Genomic DNA, 15,896 nt, shown 5'->3' on the forward strand with positions numbered 1-15,896 from the left:
GGAGGGAGGATAACATCTCACTTTGTTCATAGCATTAAGGGAAGAAGGGAGGAAACCATGCCGCTGGGCCCTGATCCTTCTCCCCTTGGTCAACCCGCAGTCCTCACCAGTGGCACGTGGGAGACCCCATGCTACCCACAAGCTCCTATTGCCCCCGCATCTGGCATGTTCTTAGGTACCTTTTTTCTGCCCCCCACCCTAAGGACTGGCCACAGAAGAGGAAGGGCCCAGTTCAGATCCAGGCTGGGAGCACCTGTGCACCTGCTCCCTTGCTCTCAGCTTTGGAATTTAAGAAAACCTTTGGGTCAGCCTCCTGCGCACCACTGCGGAGGCCGAGGGAGCTGGACTTCCGAGGGTGCTCAGGAAACCACACACGTTTCCGTCTGCTAGCTCCCAGACGCAGAGCCCTCCCCAAGGTACCCGGAACCTGTCTTCCACCCTAGGCAGGCGGAATTCCATTCCAGGGAGACTGGGCAGTGAATGGGGAGGCGGATGGTGAGGAGGAGAGGCCCCGGGACGCTGGGTAACCAGCCTGGGGTCTAAGGCACATTGCAGTCCCGCCCTGCTCTGTAAGGGGGGCAGAGGGGAGCCGCCCGTACCTGCTTCTGGGCAGGCATATTTCCCCCTTTAGTTTACCTGCATGATCAGTCTGGGCAAATTTCACCTGCATAAATGTATTAGACAGTAGGATTTTCTAGAAGCCTTTCAGGACTCATCTTCTTACTTTCTTAACTTTCTTCAGGTTGTTTCATAATCCTGTCCCCAAACAGGAGTATGTGCAAGATCCCTCTCCAGCCGGGAGTCCTGGCATTTAGAAACTCCTCGTGAAAAGAGCTTTTGCAATTGTCATGTAAACACATCTGTACAAATAGTCCTGAGAGTGAGCACGCACAGTGGACCACAAAGCTATTTGTGATGTAATCAAATGGTTAAGACCTATTAAACAATTTCTCCTCCTGAAACCTCTTGTTCACTGTATCTTTGCGGTGTTCCTATTTTAAGACCCAGCTTAAATATATCTCTTCTGTGGAAAAAAATCTCACCCCCTGCCAGACCCAGCCTCTCCTCTGGGCAGCGGTGCACACAGTAAATTCCCCCTCAGAGCACTTACCACACCATAGTTTTTTTGGTTTTGTTTCTTTATTTTTTTATGCACATGTGTCCCAAGCTAAACTGGAAGTTTCTTGAGACCCGGGAATCCTGTATCCTAGCTCAGAGTCTAGCTCAAGATGCTGCTCATACTAAAGCCCCATAAGTATTTGTTGAATAAATGCATGAGTGTATGAATAAAAGCAGAACATAGACCCTCCTATCTAATGATGGTAGCCGCTAACCACAAATGGCTATTTAAATCTAAGTGAAAATAAAAATTCAGTTCTTCAGTCACACGAGCCACATTTCAAGTGCTCTCGGGCCACATGTGGCTCGAGGCTACTGTGCTGTATGACACGGGCTGGACAACACTTCCGTCATGGCAGAAGGTTCTGTTGAACAGCGCTGGGCTAGCTTATGACTGGCGCCCCCGGAGCTGAGCAGTGCCCGACCTGCACGCTCTTTCAGAGGGGGCCTGTGCGCATGAAGCTCCTTCCTGTACGCGGCACTGTGCTAGCTATTGGTCAGAGAAGGACACAGACATCTATAGTCTAAGACAGGCATGAGACCATCTAAAAGTACACTCTAAAGAATGCCTCTTTGATGAACAGAATACAGGCTAAAGGAACAGATTATGACTAAGTATTGTCAAATATATAAAAAATGAGTAGACCACAGGAAGGAAATATAAAGAGGTCTGGCTGTCCTCATAGCCTGAAAACTCACGTGCTTCCCTTCTTATATCTGAAATGGATATTATTTTTTTTATGTCCTTTTTTAAAATTTTGGTATCATTAATATACACTCACATGAGCAACATTGTTTTTATGTCCTTTTTTAAAATTTTGGTATCATTAATATACACTCACATGAGCAACATTGTAGTTACTAGATTCCCCCCATTATCAAGTCCCCACCACACACCCCATTACAGTCACTGTCCATCAGTGTAGTAAGATACTATAGAGTCACTACTTGAAATGAGTATTATTTTGCTTATTTTCTGGAGAAATAAGCATATTAGAGAGAAATAACTGTGCTGGCTATTGAAATAAAACCAAAGAAAATATTTGTCCCCGTGTAGCAACCAAAGACCTCTCATATGGCAGCCACCTGATTCTCTGGGTACGGTTTGCAGGGGTCTTTCCTATTATCTTCCACAAACCATTGAAATATCCTGCCCAGTGCAACACCTCAGCCTCCAAATCACCTTTCTGTCACCGCCTCTTGCACGGAGCAAATGTGTAATTATGCTTAGACCATGTGTCTCAGTTTTCTTTCAGGAAAATGTGGTTTCTGTACCTTGTAGGGCCTTACCATCTCCAACAGGCTATGGTTTTACTCTGTCAAAGGAACTGGAAGTCCAAATGGTTAACGACGCCTCCTTCTTCACCGGACCAGATCCACCACGCTGAGGAAGAGCAGAGAAGGTTTTGCCTGCACTTTGTAGCAAGCCAGTGGCCCTGTGCTCCAAAATCCCCTGTGTTTGACTCCTCCCCCAGCGCAATTTCTGATGACTGCCAAGATCAGCAGCTGAAAACCAAGTCTGTGGGCCTCGCCATTCCCAAGTAAGTTTATCTTGTTAATGCCTATTTATTAGCATAGAACCCCTGGGAAGGGAACAAGAGGAGGTTTCTGTTTTAAATAAGCATCTATGTCTGTAAGCTTTACACCTGAGCTCAGTGGAAGAGGCCAACCCCGAGATGGCTGGACCTCCTGTCCCCCAGCATCTCTGGGGGTGGATGCAGGAGGGTGGATCTGACCTGGTGGGTGGGATGGTGTGTGCTTCTAAACACAAGGAGATTTGTCACAAGTTCATAAGAGTTTGTGCAGACCTCCTTTTCGGGGTCCTCTTAACAGTTAATTTACAATAAAGAATTCGTCTCTTACAGAACAATGGCTTTGTAAACAAAATAGCCTTAATAAATCTTGCTCCTTCTTGGGGCTCCAAATGGACTAACTCCTTCAGTTCTTGAGTGTTAGTTGCTGGGGGAAATGCTCTCTTCCTGCTGGGGAGTCCCTCATGAGGAGCCCTATCACCCACTCCCTCATTCAGGCTGGGGCTACCCTTCCAGACACGAGAGAGCGTTTTAAATATACTGATGATAGTCATTATTTAAGATTATTCAAAGCACCTGAGAAGTTCATGGCCTATGAGCTCCTTCTGCTTCTAAGGGACCAGCCAAGGACCATGACCAGGGGGATCCTACCTGCAAAGGTGGGGCAGTGGCAGGGTGGGGACACGGGGGAGAACCCCCCCAGATTGTGTTTCTTCTCTGACCAACACCCAGCTTAAAACATTCCAAGAACAAACAGAAGTTTCTCACCTACCTCTTCCCTTGCCCAGGGAAGACGCTACCTTGGACAGGCGTTTGATCACTGTGTCCATGCTTTTGTTTTCCTGTTAGGGGGAGAATGAGTCTGCTTGAAGTTGAAGCCAAACACATCATGTGGCCTTCAAACCCTTGGTGCTTTGACCCCGACCTTCCTTTCCAGCTCTGCTTCCTAGGATTTTCTCTACTGAGACCCTTGACTGAAATCAGAGCAGACTGCCTTCTGCTCCTCAAACCTGCCCTGGGTTTCTTGTCTCCATGCTTTCGATTCTGTTGTTCCTTCCTCAAGGTAAACTTCAATGTGAAAGTGCCTAGTGCATTCCAGGTATTGTGCCCTGCAACAGCAGCCTTCAGAAGGGGCTGTGTCCATCCTTACAGGTAGCGGATGACTTTCTAAGAAGAGTAGTTTTAAGGAACTGGTTTCTAGGTCCTCAGCTTTGTATTTATGCTTTCCTTAAACTGTCTGAGAAGGGCCTGCATTCCAAATAGTCTTTTGCCCAACCTTACTGTAGGGAAAATGGGAGTTACCACGGCCAGGATCCTACCTGACCCTAATCTGCTTGTCCACTGCACCTGTGCAATGCGTGATCCTTGTGCATGCTTGTGCCCTTATAGGCAATTTTTGCTATTATTGACTGTGTTGCCATATAAAGAGCTTCACCCAGTGCTCGGGGCAGAGGTGACGGCAGAGAGGGACTTGCTGTGAGCGGACTTGCTGGATGTGGACGTGATTCTAGCGCTTGACTTGCCATCAGGAGAATAAACCTTGGTACAAGACCTTTTACCCCCAACGTTCTGTTGTTTTTATTCAGTCTCACTGAATCCAGAGGGAACTTTCCCAGAGCTGAGACCTCTGGTGGTGACACTTACAGAAAGAAGGAAAATCCTTCACCTAACTCAATTTTTACTATGGTACATTGTCTTACAGTATAAAATGGATGTTTCAAAATACTGGTTTGGGGGAAGGCTCCTTTAATGACTAGCTAAGCATGTTTACCCCTGGGATGTTCAGGAACACTAAGAGACTATGATGGAAACTCATGGTCAAGCAAGGTTAGCCCGGGCTTTGGTGCAAGGCAGAGGGGTTTGGCCCTGGCTCAGGAGGAAACCGGGCCAGTTGGCACCACATACCCAGCTGCAGGGTTTGGCTGGAGTTGCTCTGCGTCATTTTCCTGACTTCCGCGCCTTTTATGGAACATACTGTGGGTTCTAGAATATGGCATATCTTCTGGGATCATCAGTTTTGCTCAGATTCGAGGGGGACAGAGATGGGATGAGGAAAGTTTAATAATCCAGTTAATGAGAACTTTTATACATTTTTATAGTAAAGTAATAGTAGCTAATGCAGGCAGTATACTTACCGTGTGCCTGTCCCTGCTCTGAGAACTTGACATCAATTAAACACATGGAATCGTTACATCAAGGCCTTGAGGAAACAAGGCTGAAAAGAGAAGTGAAGTGGCTGCCCAAGGCCTCCCGGCTGGCGAACTAAAACACCAGATTCACACCCAGATGCGGGCCCCAGAGTCTATGCCTTTAACCAAAAACTAGATGTCTTCAAGCAAATGCAGATTTGTTTTAGAGTAGGAAGCAAAGTTTGATGCCTGTGCAAGCTAAAACTTTGGGCTTTTAGCCTTCTGTGAAATGCTTCTTGTCCTAGGGGTGGGGTGGTGGGGTGGGGAGTGCTTGGCCACTCCGCTCCCTTCGGGTAGTTGGTGGAAAGGCTTTTCCGTCCTTCTGGTCTCTCCTTACTCTGCTGGGTGGAGAATAAGGTGGGGAACACACGGAGGAGGGGTTGAGGACGTCTTATAAAGGATGAGGACAGACCCTGGTCCTGGCGAATGCCACCTGCTCATTCATGAGTTTTCCAGTCTCCAGTTCATTTTCTATGTTGGGAGGCATCGGCCTGGGGCGCCTGCGGGGGGACGGAGCTTCACGGTGCCTCTCTTACGGCCTGGCTGTGGCTGTTCTGGAGGAAACTTCCACCCAGGAGAGGGGTGTATCCGGGCCACGCAGGGATCAGCCAGGCAACCGTGGGAGGGCACAGAAGGGTAGGGGAGCCCCTGGAATGACACGGGGAAGGGCGGAGAGCATTTCTTTATGTTACAGACAATTAAAACATGCTGGTAAAGAAATAATGGTGGGGAGTTCATAGGAGCATGAGTGAATGTGTTCCTCTGCCCTAAATTCTATTTTTTAATTAAGAGTTAGTTATTTTAGAGAAGTTTTGGGTTCAAAATTGAGAGGAAGGTACACAGATTTCCCATATACCCCCTGAACCCACACATGTATAGCCTCCCCCATTATCAACATTCCCCACCATAGTGGTACATTTGTTACAACTGGTCAACCTACGTTGACCCATTATCACACCAAGTCCATCATTACACCAGGGTTCACCCCTAGTTCTGCACATTCTATGGATGAATGTGTAATGACATGTATCCAGCACTGTGGTGTCCTACAGACTGTTTTCACTGCCCTAGACCTTCTCTGGGACCCACCTATTCATCCTACCCCCCATCCACCCCCTGGCAACCACTGACCTTTTTACTGTCCCCACAGTTCTGCCTTTTCCAGAGTGTCATCTAGTTGGAACTTTACAGTACGTAGCCTTTTCAGATTGGCTTCTTTCATGTAGTAATATGCATTTAAGTTTCCTCCTTGGCTTTCACGGCTTGGTAGCGCATTTCCTGTTAGTGCTGAAGAATATTCCATTGCTTGGATATACAGCAATGCCCCTTTATCTGCAGGACATGTGTTCTGAAACCCTCAATGGATACCTGAAACCATGGATAGTACCAAGCTCTCTACATTAAGTTTCTCCCTATACATACATGCCTATGATAGAGCTTAATGTATAAATCAGGCACAGTAACAGATTAACAACTAATAATAAAATAGAATAATTATAACAATATACTGCAATATAAGTTTTGAGAATATGGTTTCTCTCTCCCTTCCAAAATATCTTATTGTACTTATTCATCCTTCTTGTGACAATGTGAGATGATAAAATGCCTACGTGATGTAGCATCAGGTTACTATTGACTTCTGACAATAGATCAGAAAGAGTATCATCTGCTTCTGGTCTGCAGGTGACTGTGGGTACCTGAAACTGCAGGAAGCAAAACCACAGTGGGGTCGGGGGAAGCCCTGTCCTATCATTACTTATCTATCACCTCCTGAAGGACATTTTAGTTGTTTCCAAATTTTGGTAATTATGAATAAGGTTACCTTAAACATCCCAGAGCATGTTTTTGTGTGGACATGTTTTCAACTTGGTTGGGTGAATACCAGGAAGCACAATTGCTGGGTGATATCATAAGAGTATGTTTAGACCTGTTAGAAACTATCATGCTATTTTCTGAACTGGCTGGACCATTTTGCATTCCCGGCAACACTGCAGAGAGTTCCTGTTGCTCCATATTCTCACCCTCACTTGGCGTTCAGTGGTTTGGCATCAGTGCTCTGGATTTTGGCCATAATGATAGGTGTATAGTGGTATCGCATTATTTTAATTTGCATTTCCCTGGCAACATACCACATGGAGTATGACATTCTATTTCTCAACCTTTGTTGAAGTTTTCTTTCTCTTTACTAGTAAAAAAAGAAAACATTTCTTTTCTAAGGTAAGTGGAGACATAGGAAACATTGATAAAAAAAAAATTTGACTTCTATCCAAAGCTAATCAGGACAGAACCTCTGTACTGTCTCTGTAAAAGTCCCCTCCTGAAGTTTGCAGATCCCTTTGCAGTTTGTAAACCACTTACGGACACGCTGGGTTTGAAGTAGTCTCCCCAAAGAAAGCTAGGGCACTGAAGCCTAGAGAAGAGAAGGGACTTGTCAGAGGTCTCACTGTGACCACACAGCCTCCCTGCCGTGGCCTGGGGGGAGTTGTTTATATAGGATCTCATGAAGTCATTGCTAATAAACTGTTTTGTCCAAATCACATTTTTAGTTCCAAAATTGGGCTTGTGGTTGGGAAGTGGCCCAGAAGCTGGAAGAGGAGGGTGACAAATTGAAATGGACCCCTGTGACTGGGTGCTGGTGGGGAGCTCAGGGAACTGTCCCGGCTCCGCGGGCCTGACCTGGAGGATGAGAAGAGCCTGACAGCCACAGCTTCTGGTCTGCAGAGGACGGTCAGCTGCCCCTGGGGGGCACGGGGAGGGGTGAGGATGGCGCAAGAGGGCTTGGCGGTCAGGGTCCATGTGGCGTCTGATTTAGGGAGGAAGCTGGGGGTGCAGTTTTGGAGATCCCCAAGACCACCCATATTCACAGTGACAGTTTATTACAGTGAAAGGAAACAGATTAAAGCCAGCAGAGGAAATAGGTGCCCAGAGCAGGGCCCCAGAGAGCCCGGGAGCAAGGTTCTAACTATCCTCTCCTGGGGAACATGTGCTCAGCATATGCCTTTCCCAACAATTTGTGGCAACACAGGCACAGTCCTGCCGGTCAGTGAAGCTCACCCGAGGCCTTGGTGTCCAGGGTTTCGTATTGGAGGTCAGTCATGTACGTGTAGCTGGATGCCCACATGGCTGGCCTTGGTGTTCTGTCCCCCCAGAGGTCAAGTTGATACTGTATGGCCCAAGGCTCCCACCATAGATCACATTATTAGTATAGATCATCTGATATGACTTAAGGTTCCCTGGTAAAAGAAGATCTCTTATCAGGAAGAATGTTCCAAGGGCTTAGTGGTTACCCTCCCAGGAGCTGGGCAAGGACCAAGCCTTCCTTGGACAAGGTTAATACTGTATTGCACAGAGACTAACCCAAATCACTGTGATATCAGGCCTGGCGGGATCCCTCATCTCTCTTCCCTGTGGACCTTCACTCCTTGGTTGCATGCCTTTTTTAGAATCTGGGCCACATCCCGTCTCAAAGGCCAAACCAGACCTTAGTAGGGAGAGGCTTAAGTTGCCTTAGATCCCTGGTCTGCAGCTCAATAGCCAGGCAGCCCTGCTACTGAGACCCATCCCTGCCTTCATTCCAGGCTGGCTCCTGGCCTTCTGCACTGGCTCCATCAACCAAGCTCTTGTTCTGGCAGCTTCTCTTCGATAGAAGCAGTGCTTGCCTGTGTCTTTCTCTGGGACTGCAGCCTTGCCCCGAGCCCCCTGCCTCACAGCCTGGAACCTGTATATCCTTGGGATTTCCCATTCCTGCTCACCCCCAGCTGCTGGGAGAATTCTTGCCAGACCCTGAACGAAGTCAGGCACGGGCTACTGGACAGAGGCTCAGTGTCATGGCCGGCCCCCGCAGCAGGGCTTCCGTGGGTCAGTGCAGTCTAGTGGTCCCCTTTGGCCACCACTGTCAAAGTTGGTCATACTATATCCCAGGTCATCTCATGATGCTCGGGAAGCTCTCCGGCCATGCTTGGTCCAGGGCTCTGCAACAAGGTAAGTGCAAAGGGCCATAGTCTGACTGACCCACACAGAAATGCGGGAGCCTTTGCATTTGTTATTTCAGTGGCCATTCAGAGGCTCTTCATGGGGAGTTCTGGCATCCCTGTGACCATGAACCTAAAACCTCTGGAATTCCTCTGGACCAAAAGGATTTAAAGAAATACAGGTGCACAATCCTTTATCAGAAGCTCTTGGAAGAATAATAAAAAGCCTAAGACCAGATGTATTTAGAATTGTTCAGAGTTTAGGAAGATAATTTGATGCAGATGCTGTACATTCATCATGCAACCACCCCAGTGACATCTGGGGCAGCGCTCTGTAAGCCAAATGCGTTAATACCTCCACGGTGAAATGTATGAATAGTCACGCTCAGTGAGATGAATAAAGCTATAACTCATTGCTTTATAACAGTTCAGTTCAAGTTTTGATTTCAGGTTAAATTAAGTGTTGCTACCATAGAGGTTATTTTGGAAATTCAGTTCATGGAACTTTCCGAGTAGGTTAGTTTCCTTCCATTCTTTATATTTTTAATAAGCACTTTGAGAGCAGGAATTGTGTCTTATCTTTTTATTCCTAAGGTCTACCCCAATTCTTGGTACAGACAAGACACTTAATAAATGCTAAGAATGGGTGAAATGCTCCTTTGGTTACCAGATCATTGCCTCATGGGTAACGCAAGGGCAAGCACACCCTTCCTGTAATGAGTCATGGCCAATTCCTGCTTGGTCAGTCCGCACAAAGCTGGGCAGGGTTCCCAATTTTCCCCCGAATCTCCATGAAGGCTCAACGATCTACAAAATACATTATTCCCCTCCTTCTCTGAAAAACAAGCAGCAGCCAAGAGCAGGAAACTGAGACATCACAGCGGGTCACGTGGGGAAGGGGCAGGTAGGAAAGAGCACCTGGTGGGGCTGGGAGACCTGGGCTCTGTGCAGAGGCTTTTCACTCCCTGGAGGTACTTCAAAGTACTCTGTACTTTAAAAAAGCTTCTTGCTGTAACAATAATACCATAACAAGGGAAAGGGAACAGAGCTATATAGGAGTAACATTTCTATTTATCACTGGAATTAAGCCAGGATAAATCTGAAGCGGGTTCTGATGAGTTAAGGTGTGTAAGGTAAGGTCTAGGGCAACTGCCACAATAAGAACTAAGAAAATAGTGAAAAAATCATTGCAGAAATTGAAAGACTATGTGAGAAAGAGTCACTTGAAAGCAAGCAGTTAAAGCAGGAACAGAGGAAGAAATAAGACATGAGACATAAAGAAAACCAAAAATAAGTGACAGCTATAAATCTGACCATATCAACAAAACATTGAGTATGACTAGATTAAATCCAAATAAAGACAAAGATTGTCAGAAGAGATTTAAAAAACCCATGATCCAACTGTATTCTGTCTACAGGAGATGCACTTTATGCAGAAAAATACAAGTATGAACGTTGGAAGAATACATATCATGCAGACAGGAGCCACAAGAACCCCGGGGTGGCTGCACTGGCTGATACCAGGCGGAGGAGACTTTAAAACAAAATAGCACCAGATAGCGAAGGGGACGTTTCACAATGACAAAAGGGTCAATCCATTAGGAAGACATAACAATTATAAACATACACATCTGGTGACAGAACACCAAACACAGGAAGAAAAACTGACAGAAATGGAGAAATGGACAATTTGACAATAATAATGGAGGCTTCAATACTCCACTTTCCAAAATAGATAGAACAGCTAGAGAGAAGGTCAGCTGGGAAATAGAAAACTTTGAAAACCCTATAAAGCAGCTAGACTAATAGACATGTATGGAACACTCTCCCGACAGCGGGTTACACATTCCTGTGTAAGTGCACGTGGGCCCCTCTCCAGGATGGACTGTGTGTTAGGTGATAAAACACGTCTCCATTGCACTCTTGGGCATTTGCGTCAGAGAAATGAACGCATGCTGACACAATCCTGTATGTGAACATTCAGAGTATCTTTGTCATAGCCAAAAACTCGGAACAGCCCAGATGTCCTTCAGTAGCTGAAGGGTTAAACAAACTCTACGTTTATCATAATTATTAAAAGTATTATTATTATTGAAAACCTCACCATCCCAAAAACAACTCTTGCCACCACTCGTGCTACCCACCGACAGCCCCCACACAAAAAGATATGTGTACACCTCCAGCCAGCTCTACCCCGCCCACATGGTTCTCAAAGAGATGCTGTGGCTCTGAGAGGGTAACACGGTTTCCTGGGGGGAGAGGCTGAGGAAGGCCCTAGCCCTAAACCTAACCCTGAGGCTCAGGAAGACTGTGTGTTTGAAAATCTCCAGTCTCTGAATGATGCCCTTGTTTAGGGAGGCACCCCACCTTCACCCCACTAACTAGAGAATACCTGAATACTTCACACAAATGGGGTCATTGCCTACATGCTATTTTGTAAACTGCTTTTTACATCCTACATCGTTATAGCTAATAGCTGCATGGTATATTGTTTGCTGTTGTAGCAGAATTTTAAAACCAACTCTGTGTTGATATTATTTAGAATTTTCCATTGAAAATATAAAAGTTTGCGGTAAACATCTTTGTATATATGATTAGCTCCTTATATTAAATTCCTATTGGTGGAATTTCTGCATCAGTGATTTCAAACATTTAAAAATTTTGAAGCATAATGACACTGTACTTTCCAGGAAGATGGTACAAATTGATACTTCCATCAAAGCTCATTCAACAAATACTCTGTCAGGCACTGTTTAGTCACAAGAGTATCCCCTACCCCCTTGAACCTTTAAAAGGAAGTAAGTTCCAAAAGCCTTTGGTAAAATATTGCCTCTAGGCTTCTGACTTCAAGCGCGGTGCTAGTAAGATTCCTTTACCTCTTAGGTTAGGGGCTTGCCAGCCCTTTTGACAAGAAAGGCCATTTGCTTGTCTTTGCTGCCCCCTTGTGCTGGAACAGGAGTTCATAAGGAAGGACCTGAGAGAGCAGCTGACAACCCCGGACTCTTGGACATGAAGGAGCCTGGGGTCTGATCCTGAGAGTCTGTTGGAAATGGACCAGGGCCACAGAGAAGGAGGCCTCTGGGCTTCAGTGCAAAGGGAGCCCTGGGACAGAGCCCAGGGGAGGCCCTGGACTGATGGTAGAAGAGCTCAGATCTGAATTGTAGATTTGGATTTACCCCTGATTGGCTGTTGGACTAATTTGTTCTCTCTTTGCCCTCTGTTTCTTCTCAGGGCAATGAGGGGCTGGCCTAGGCTAGTGTTTTGCAAACTGCAGGTGATGACCCATTAACGAACTGTGAATTCTATTTACTAAGTTGTTGCAAGCTTTTTTCTTTTTCTTTTTTAATGGAAAGGACAGGATAGAAAATAATGGGAATGTCAAAAATGCATTGCACAAAGTAAGGGGAAGGATTGCTTCTGGGACCTTCTCTACACGGGGTGTCCCAGGTTGCTGCTTTGTAAAACGCATTCCTTGCTGAGGGTCTTGGGCAGCATGGTTTGAGGACCCCTGCCCCAGGGGATCCTAGGGCCTCCCAGCTGGAGCCTCCAGTCCTCACTGGGACTATTCCAGGTGAGAAGCCCGCCCCTGGAGGAAGCTAGATTTGGTGCTGTGCTGACACAGTCTTTTCTCTTCTCCCCACCTTCTCAGCGGCTCCAGGGTGGCAGGTAGGCCAGCTCTGATGCAGGTGACTTGCTGAGAGTCTCCCATTGGGCCCAAAGAAAAGCCAAAGACAACTACCACTCCTGAGTCACAATTCCCTTAGGGCAGCTGCCTCCCAGGGGTGCCCAGTATGGGGCTGTCAGTGCAGGTGCAAAGGCCCTGACTTGGCGGAGGCACGGGGGAGGGGAGGCGGACGGGGAAGGAGGCAAAGGGCCAGGTAAAAGACCTGTTTGCCCTGCTCATCACCTCCCCGAGGGTACTGCAGAGGGCAGCGAGAGCCTAGGTAATGGGGAGGGGGAGAGAACAGCAGGACTGGAGACCCTGGAAGCTCTGACCTGGCCCCTGGGGGTTCCAGAAGGCTGGAGGGGGAGAAGATCGTGTAACTTGCCCGGGAGCCTCTGATCCTGCCCATTTGCTGGTGGGTCGTGCTGTGGGGTAAAGCTCTCAGGCAGCCGCAGAGGGCTGGGCCTGCCACAAGGGGGCAGCAGAACACTGATGGTGGAAGTGTGGGGTCTGCTGCCAGGCTGGGACGCGGAGACAAAGGGGCGTCCAGAGGGCCTGCAGTAAAGACTGGCTTGCTTGCTCTGCCCGACCGCGCTCAAGGGGAGCAGAGACTCTGATTTCAGGACCGACGCCCACCAGGGGTGCACTGCAGCCAGCTGGGACAGGCTCACAAGAGCCAATGGTTAAATTTTCAAAACATTCGCAAGCCAGTAAACACAGCCATCATTAAAAATTTACAGTGAAATAAATCATATTAAAAATAAAGGCAATAAATGCTAAAACTCATCCCTTTCTGTTACGGTACAATTTATTGTCTATGATCTTGATATTATTTACATTTATCTCTCTGTGTGGTGGAAATGCTGTAGAACGAACAGTGTGCTACTGTGCACAGAGATACCACATTGCTGGCCTGAAATCAGTCAGTGGGAGAATTTACACCACGGAAATCAGCAAACACTACAGACCACAGCGGCTTCCTTTTCTTTTGGAGAGCCGGTTGTTAACACCAGCACACCACTGGGGCCCACTCTCTTCCTTATCTCCATTTTCTGCCGCCCCTTCCCCAACCCCCACCACTGTCAGTCTGAAAGAATCCCCTTCAGAGGCAGGGAGATGCCAGACATGACGTTGACCTTTAGCACTGAGAAGACTTAATGACCTTCCCTGGACAAGCAGACATGGAAGAACTTATCACAGAGACTAGGGTTCAAATGGAGGTAGGCGGGGACACGCTTCCCCATCGCCTCCCCTCACCTGAACCCTCATACCTCCTGCCATTTGGGGAGCAGGTGACGGAGACATGTTCAGCTTGAAGAAAAGACACGTGAGAGAAAACTGGGCAGCCAAAATGTGAAGGGCTGGCGTGGGCGTGACGGTTCACACCCAGTCCACGCAGATCCAGGATATAAAACCAGGGCCAAGAAATACAGATTTGACTTCCTGTGAAGAGCCTCAACTGGAACCATGCAAAGATGGAATGAAACGGCCCATGAGTGTCACTTCCTGCCCAGTAGATGGGGCAGCTAAAAGAGAATCTAAGAATCATACAAGAAGTCAACCAAACTCTTGCTTGCGATTCCAAGTGTGATCCTCAGACCAGCAGCATAGTTCACCTGGGAACTTGTCAGAAATGCGGGATGTCAGGCCCCACCCAGGCTTGCTGAATCAGAACCCACATCTTAACAAGATCCCCACGTGATTTCTGAGCATGTGATAGTTTCAGAAGCATTAAACTAAACTACCTTTTAGGTGTCTTGGAGGGGTTTACTCATTACGTGATTGTTTATAATGACACATCATATGGAAATAATCTAAATATCTGTAATTTGGAGAACTGGTTAATAAATTATAGTAAATATGATAGAATAACTATTCACACAGCAAAAAGAATGAGATGACTTTCATATACTGGGAAGGATGAGATCCAAGCTAAATCGTTACATGAAGAAAGCAGTCATTGCTAAAACCAAAATTCATTCTAGATCATCAAATATTTAAAAATAAAATGGGAACTCTACCAGTACCAGAAGAAAATACAAGAGCATGTTTTTTTATCTTGAGTGTGTAAGATCTAAGCACGTCCCAAATTTAGAAGTACTGTATAAAAAGACTGATAAGTTCAGACATATGAGAACCACATGTTTCTATGGCAAAAGACACTATAAAAAAGTAAAAGCAAAACTGACAGATTGGGAAAATATTTGCAATGTCATAAATAAGAGGTTACTTTAATAAATAAAGAGTTCCTACAAACCAATAAGACCAATAATTTCATGGACAAAATTGGACAAAATTTCATGGAAAAAAAAATGGACAAAGGATTTAAATATTTCACAGAAGAGGAAATGCAAATAAGTGCCTTTCAACACAAAAAATAAGTGTGCAAGGATGTGAAACTTACTTCATGCAAAATCCAAATTAGCACTATGATGAGACACCATTTTCACTCAAATTGGCAAAGTTCAGGTAAGATTAACAATGCAGTGAGAAGGAAACAGGTACTTGCATGCAGTGGTATCTCTTGGAGGACGATTGCTAGTATCTGTCAAATTCTAAATGTTCATACTCCTTGGCCCAGTTATTCCAGTAGATACACATGTGTTAAATGACATATATTCAAAAATATTAAACAGTAGTTACAATAACAAAAAATTAGAAATAACCTAACTGTGCATCAATATAGATTTGATCAAATTAATTTATCAGATCAATGGAATACTATGAAGTGATCAAAAATAACAAGCCGACTCTGTGATGACTGAAATGGAATAATCACCTACATATTTCTAATAAAAACAGGACATAGAACATTATGTGTCATATGTTGTCATTTGTGTTAGAATAAAAGCTTTCATATTCTTAGAAGTCTCTGGAATGATAACATAAGAGACAGGTCCCAGTGGGGTCTAAGAAGGGAACTGTGGGCCAAGAGCCAGGGTAGGAAGGAACTCAACTTTTCAGTTAATGCCCTTTTAAACTATTTACAGGTTTAAAATGCTTCAATTTTAAACTTATAAAAAATCCATTCACAGGGAGGAAGGTCTCTGTGGTATAGACCGAGCACCCCCATTCCCTCCCAGACTCCAGTAAAAGGAGGGTCCTTGGGTTTGTCCTGTTCTTCTGCTCTTCTCTCCCTAATTAAATCCTTCCTTTATTTCAAGGCTTGTTCAAGCCTCTCAAGCCCCTGGAGGCCACCTTCTCCCAGTTCTCCAGGGGGATGTTGCTGGTGGGATCCCCAGTCCTTTTTTCGGGCTGCTCTGGGCATTACTTGAATCTCTACATCCACCCCTCTAGCTGCCTGCGCTCCTGTCAGCCAGAAGGCTGTCAGCTTTGGTGGTGAACCACCCCTCTGCCCATCACCTCCCAGGACACTCACAGTCCCACAGCAGGCTGGCCCCCGCTGGCTGCCTCGCTCCTC

This window comes from Manis pentadactyla, chromosome 9, assembly GCF_030020395.1.
Source record: "Manis pentadactyla isolate mManPen7 chromosome 9, mManPen7.hap1, whole genome shotgun sequence".
Lineage (NCBI taxonomy): Eukaryota > Metazoa > Chordata > Mammalia > Pholidota > Manidae > Manis > Manis pentadactyla.